The sequence below is a fragment of the Rana temporaria genome, chromosome 11 (assembly GCF_905171775.1).
Source record: "Rana temporaria chromosome 11, aRanTem1.1, whole genome shotgun sequence".
Lineage (NCBI taxonomy): Eukaryota > Metazoa > Chordata > Amphibia > Anura > Ranidae > Rana > Rana temporaria.
The window spans coordinates 155908798-155915785 of NC_053499.1; the positions used below are offsets into that span (position 1 = coordinate 155908798).

The 6988-nt window shown below is 47.9% G+C and overlaps 1 non-coding gene across 1 annotated transcript; it reads left to right on the plus strand.

The window, feature by feature from the left end:
• The first annotated feature begins 6597 nt into the window (after window positions 1–6597).
• On the plus strand, window positions 6598–6756 carry LOC120918014. The gene has a single exon (XR_005744259.1). It is a non-coding gene; the product is annotated as a U1 spliceosomal RNA (small nuclear RNA).
• Window positions 6757–6988: the final 232 nt, after the last annotated feature.

A 6988-nucleotide genomic window follows, 5' to 3' on the forward strand; every position in this document is an offset into this window, starting at 1 on the left:
GCTGGTGCGGATCCGGTCCGTCCGTTGCTCCGCCTCCTGCAGCCCTCGCTCCTTCACATCATGCGGCTGAGCTGAGCGTAGGGTGACCACATTTCCAAACTGCCATTCCCCCCCCCCCTTCCTAAAAAAAGATAACTTTTTATAAAAAAAAATTGTGACCCCCCCCCATAGTTTTCACTGGTTCATCCTGTTCTTCACTAGTTGGGGGGGGGGGGTCACATCTTCAGCTCTGAGGGGTTCATGGTGGGACCTGTAGTCCTTCACTTTTGGGGGTCACATTCCCCCCAAAAGTGAAGGACTACAACACCCAGCATGAAACCCCTGAGATCTAAGGGTGTGATCCTATAGATTTCACAGGTTTATGCTGGGACCTGTAGTTTTTCACTATTTGGGGGGAAGGGGGTCTCACATGTTCAGCTCTGGAGTAAAGGACTACTAATCCCAGCATGAACCGATGATATCTAAAGAGGTGACCCCCCCCCCCCCAATTTTGAAACTCCCAGCATGAACCCGTGAGATCTAAGGGTGTGACCCCATAAATTTCACAGATCTATGGTGGGACCTTAGTTCTTCACTAGTTTGGGCGGGTGTCACATCTTAAGCTCTGAGGGGTTCATGCTGGGACCTGTGTCAGTTTCATTCCGGGACACTGTATTGTCCCAGAGTGAAGGTGCCCGGGACAGACCTGCAGAATGCGAAACTGTCCCGGGCAATCCGGGACACGTGGTCACCCTAGCTGAGCGGGCAGGGGAACCAGGGTCGGGGCCACTTACGTCACTCACTGATGTAGGATGTAGGCGCCGCCGCCGCGTAGCCGAGGACGAGACAGACAGTGAGGCTGTCTGTCACACACTGAGACTGTCTGACAGAGTGGCTCTCTGCACAGGTCCGCGCCGCTGCGGGGACCAGGGGGGACTCGTCCTTCAGATGCCGCCCGCAGCGCACAGACACACTCTACGATCGGGCGGGCGACTGTCCTGGTCAACTTTCCGCCCTGTTCCCTGGCGGCGCTGACGCCATAAGGCAAGTGCCCATGTTGCCTTGCGCTAGCGCCGGCCCTGACTTTACCCATAACAACTTGATAAAACACAATGGCCTCCATTCACAAAGCGGTATCCTCCCGCATCTGACTATGCAGTAAGAGACCGCATAGCGTTTAACCACTTAAGGACAGAGCCTTTTTCTGAGATTTGTTGTTTAGATGGTTAAAACAATTATTTTTTTGCTAGAAAATTACTTAGAACCCCCAAACATTATACATGTATTTCTCTAACACCCTAGAGAATAAAACGGCGGTCGTTGCAATACTTTTTGTCACACTGTATTTGCGTAGCGGCCTTACAAGCGCACTTTTTTTTTAATACACTTTTTTGAATAAAAAAATAAGACAACAGTAAAGTTAGCCCAATTTTTTTTATATTGTGAAAGATAATTGATACTCACGCTTCAAAATTGCGCCCGCTCGTGGAATGGCGACAAACTTTTACCCTTAAAAATCTCCATAGGAGACGTTTAAAAAATTCTATAGGTTGCATAATTTAAGTTACAGAGAAGGTCTAGGGCTAGAATTATTGCTCTCGCTCTACCAATCATGGCAATACCTCACATGTGTGGTTTGAACACTGTTTTCATATGCGGGTGCTGCTCACGTATGTGTTCGCTTCTCCGTGCCAGCTCGGCGGGACGGAGCTCGTTTAATTTTTTTTTCTTATTTATTTGGAGATGATCAGAGACAGCAGACATAGTACAGGAGACAGTCAGAGACTGTGGGCATGGTACAGGAGATGGTCAGAAACTGCGGCCATGGTACTGGAGATAGTCAGAGACTGCAGCCATGGTACTGGAGATAGTCAGAGACTGCAGCCATGGTACTGGAGATAGTCAGAGACTGCAGCCATGGTACTGGAGATAGTCAGAGACTGCAGCCATGGTACTGGAGATAGTCAGAGACTGCAGCCATGGTACAGGAGACAGTCAGAGACTGCAGCCATGGTACTGGAGATAGTCAGAAACTGCAGCCATGGTACTGGAGATAGTTAGAGACTACGGCATGGTACAGGAGAGGTCAGAGACTTTGGCCATGGTACAGGAGATAGTCAGAGACTGCGGGCATGGTTCATGGGAGATGATCAGAGACTGCAGGCATGGTACAGGAGATGGTCAAAGGCTGCAGGCATGGTACAGGAGATGGTCAGAGGCTGTGGGTATTGTATAGGAGATGGTTAGAGACTGCAGACATGGTACAGTAGATGCTCAGAGACTGCAGGCATTGAACAGGAAATGGTCAGAGGCTGCAGGCATTGTACAGGAGATGGTTAGAGACTGCGGCCATGATACAGGAGATGGTAAGAGGCTGCAGGCATGGTACAGGAGATGATCAGAGACTGTTGGTATGATACAGGAGATGGTTAGAGGCCGCAGACATGGTACAGGAGATGGTCGGAGACTGCAGACATGGTACAGGAGATGGTCAGAGACTGCGGCCATGATACAGGAGATGGTAAGAGTCTGCAGGCATGGTACAGGAGATGGTTAGAGACTGCAGACATGGTACAGGAGATGATCAGAGACTGTTGGTATGATACAGGAGATGGTTAGAGGCCGCAGACATGGTACAGGAGATGGTCAGAGACTGCGGCCATGATACAGGAGATGGTAAGAGGCTGCAGGCATGGTACAGGAGATGGTTAGAGACTGCAGAAATGATACAGGAGATGGTCAGAGGCTGCAGACATGGTACAGGAGATGGTCAGAGACTGCGGGCATTGTACAGGAGATGGTTAGAGACTGCAGAAATGATACAGGAGATGGTCAGAGGCTGCAGACATGGTACAGGAGATGGTCAGAGGCTGCAGGCATTGTACAGGAGATGGTTAGAGACTGCGGCCATGATACAGGAGATGGTAAGAGGCTGCAGGCATGGTACAGGAGATGATCAGAGACTGTTGGTATGATACAGGAGATGGTTAGAGGCCGCAGACATGGTACAGGAGATGGTCGGAGACTGCAGACATGGTACAGGAGATGGTCAGAGACTGCGGCCATGATACAGGAGATGGTTAGAGACTGCAGACATGGTACAGGAGATGATCAGAGACTGTTGGTATGATACAGGAGATGGTTAGAGGCCGCAGACATGGTACAGGAGATGGTCAGAGACTGCGGCCATGATACAGGAGATGGTAAGAGGCTGCAGGCATGGTACAGGAGATGGTTAGAGACTGCAGAAATGATACAGGAGATGGTCAGAGGCTGCAGACATGGTACAGGAGATGGTCAGAGACTGCGGGCATTGTACAGGAGATGGTCAGAGACTGCGGGCATGATACAGGAGATAGTCAGAGACTGCAGACATGGTACAGGAGATGGTTAGAGACTGCAGGCATGATACAGGAGATGGTCAGAGGCTGCAGACATGGTACAGGAGATGGTCAGAGACAGCGGACATTGTACAGGTGATGGTCAGAAGCTGTGGACATGATACAGGAGATAGTCAGAGACTGCGGGCATTGTACAGGAGATGGTCAGAGACTGCGGGCATTGTACAGGAGATAGTCAGAGACTGCAGGCATGATACAGGAGATGGCCGGAGACTGCGGACATTGTACAGGAGATGGTCAGAAACTGCAGGCATTGTACAGGAGATGGTCAGAAACTGCGGGCATGATAACAGGAGATGGCCGGAGACTGCGGACATTGTACAGGTGATGGTCAGAAACTGTGGACTTGGTGTAGAAGATAGTCAGAGACTGCTGGTTTTGCAAAGCTTTCTTTATCCATTCATACAGAGGACTGCGGCAGAAAAAGAAGAGGGGAATGTGAGGACAGAGGAGCAGAGGGATTTCAGGCTAACACAGGGAGTCACCGAGGGTTTGAAGTCAGCCGTTCCTCCCAGGCAGCCATGACACCGCCATCCAAACTCTCCTTCCCCCCGTCCGCGTCACGAGCCCGTCGCCTTTTTGTGCAAATGGTAAAATGTTTTGTCATTCAGTCAGCGCAGCATTCATATCTCGGCACCTGAGAATATTGAACCTCAAACACATTAACTCCAATTCCCTAACTCAAATCTTTATATCGCTGGAAACCTTTATTGCTCCTCTGCACTTTGAAAACGGTGGCCATTCTCTGGCAATTAATTAAGGATTTTTTAAAGGCAGCTTATTCATAGTAGGGCAATTAAAAGTGACAGGGCCAAGTGTGCCGTACTCCCCACAAAGCACTTGGAAAATTCGCCTCACTTACATTCCAGTCTAACAAGTCAAACGCACAATTAAGGAAATTACCCGGCATAAGGACGGAGCCGGCGATCGGAGGTGGGCAGGGTGGATGGGTGGCTGGGGAGAAGGGACGGGATGGAATTTCCTCCTGCAGCTTTTTAGCAATCAGTTAAAGGGGATGTTCTGTGATATGTGTTTATTTTTATATCTGCCGAAGGAGAACTCTGGACACAAATGAAGACCAATCTCTTATGGAGGATCTCCTCATTAATCCTATGACCAATCCGGTATTGAGACCCTGCTCATTATTCCTATGACTGATCCCATACAGAGAACCCCATCATTAATTCTATGACCAATGCCTTATGGGGAACCCTCTCATTACTCTTATGAACAATTGCCAATGGAGAACCCCCTCATTAACCATATCCCTTGTGGAGAACCCCCTCATTAATTCTATGAATAATCCCCCATAGGGAACCTCCTCGTTAACCCTATGAGTAATCGCTTGTGGAGAACCCCCTTATTAATCCTATGACCAATCTGTTATGGAGACTGTCCTCATTAGCCCTATGACCAATCCCTTATGTCTGACCCCCCTCATTAAACCCTATGATTAATTCCCTATAGGGAACACCATCATTAATCCAATGACCAGTCCCCTACAGCAAACCCCCTTCATGAATCATATGATCAATCCTGTATGTAGAACTCTTCATTCATTCTATAACCATTCACGTATGGGGAGCCATCTCATTACTCCTACGGCCAATTCCTACTGGAAAACCCCCCTCATTATTCCTATGACCAATCTCTTATGGATAACCACTTCATTACCCAATGACCAATCACCTTATCAAGAACCCCTCATTGATCCTATGACCAATTTCCTATAGAGAACCTCCTCATTAATCCAATGACCAATCAGTTATAGAGAACCCCCTTATTAATCCAATGACCAACTATTTATAGAGAACCCTCCCATTAATCCAAAAACCAATCCCTTACAGAGAAACCCCTCATTAATCCAATGACCAATCCCTTATAGAGAACCCCCTCATTAATCCAATGACCAATCCCTTATAGAGAACCCCCTCATTAATCCAATGACCAATCCTTTATAGAGAACCCCTTCATTATTCCAATGACCAATTCTTTATAGAGAACCCCTTCATTAATCCAATGACCAATCCCTTATAGAGAACCCCCTCATTAATCCAATGACCAATTCTTTATAGAGAACCCCTTCATTAATCCAATGACCATCTGTTTATAGAGAACCCCCCCCCCCCATTAATCCAATGACCAATCCCTTACAGAGAACCCCCTCATTAATCCAATGACCAATCCCTTATAGAGACCCCCCTCATTAATCCAATGACCAATCCTTTCTAGAGAACCCCTCATTAATCCAATTACCATCTGTTTATAGAGAACCCCCCCCCCATTAATCCAATGACCAATCCCTTATAGTGAACCCCCTCATTAAACCAATGACCAATCCCTTACAGAGAAACCCCTCATTAATCAAATGACCAATCCCTTATAGAGAACCCTCTGATTAATCCAATGACCAATCCCGTATGGAGAAACCCCCAATTAATATAATGGCCATTCCCTTATAGAGACACCCTTCATTAATCCAATGACCATTCCCTTTTTATGAACCCCCTCATTAATCCAATGGCCAATCCCTTATGGCGAACCCCCTCATTAATCCAATGACTAACTATTTATAGAGACCCCCCCCCCCCCCTCATTAATCGAATTGCCAATCCCTTATAAAGAACCGCCACATTAATCTACTGACCAATCCCTTATAGAGAACCCCCATTAATCCAATGACCAATCCCTTATAGTGAACCCCCTCATTAAACCAATGACCATTCCCTTATGGAGAAACCCCTCATTAATCCAATGACCATTCCCTTATAGTGAACCCCCTCATCAATCCAATGGCCAATCCCTTATGCAGAACCCTCTCATTAATCCAATGACTATTTATAGAGAACCCCCCCCCCCCCCTCATTATTCGAATTACCAATCCCTTATGCAGAACCCCCACATTAATCCACTGACCATTTCCTTATGGAGATCCCCCTCATTAATCCAATGACCATTCCCTTATAATGAACCCCCTCATCAATCCAATGGCTAATCCCTTATGTAGAACCCCCTCATTAATTCAATGACTTACTATTTATAGAGAACCCCCCCCCCCCCTCATTAATCGAATGACCAATCACTCTCAATAATAAAGAACCCTCTCAATAATTCAATGACCAATCCCTTATAGAGACCCCCCCCCCCATTAAAACGATGACCAATCATTTTTGAAGACCCCCTTATAAATCCAATGACCAATCTCTTATGGAGAGACTTACTTACCTGGCAGGGGAGACACCATGATCATGAAGGTGGTTCTCCCAGGGCGAGGCACGGCTATTGCACACTCTAGGCCGTGCTGATCGTGGTTGTCTTCCCTGCCGCTTCTCGGCCTTTTGGCTGGGACTGGGTGTGGTATCTGTCCTTATCAGTTGTCAGCGGAGCGCTGAAGCACCTCCTACATGGGGAGGGTGGATGCAATCCAATGACGTCATTGCACCTGGAAGGATGGTTTCAGCAGGGACTACGCTGTGCTGCCCGATAGAATACTGGGGGCCGGCCCATGGTTGAGTCTGAGCCATCTGGAAGGGTGCTCCTGGTGAGGGTGGGTACTGCGCTTGGTCTCGGTCTTTTTGCCGAGTTCTAGTCTGGCCTTCTGGCTGGCT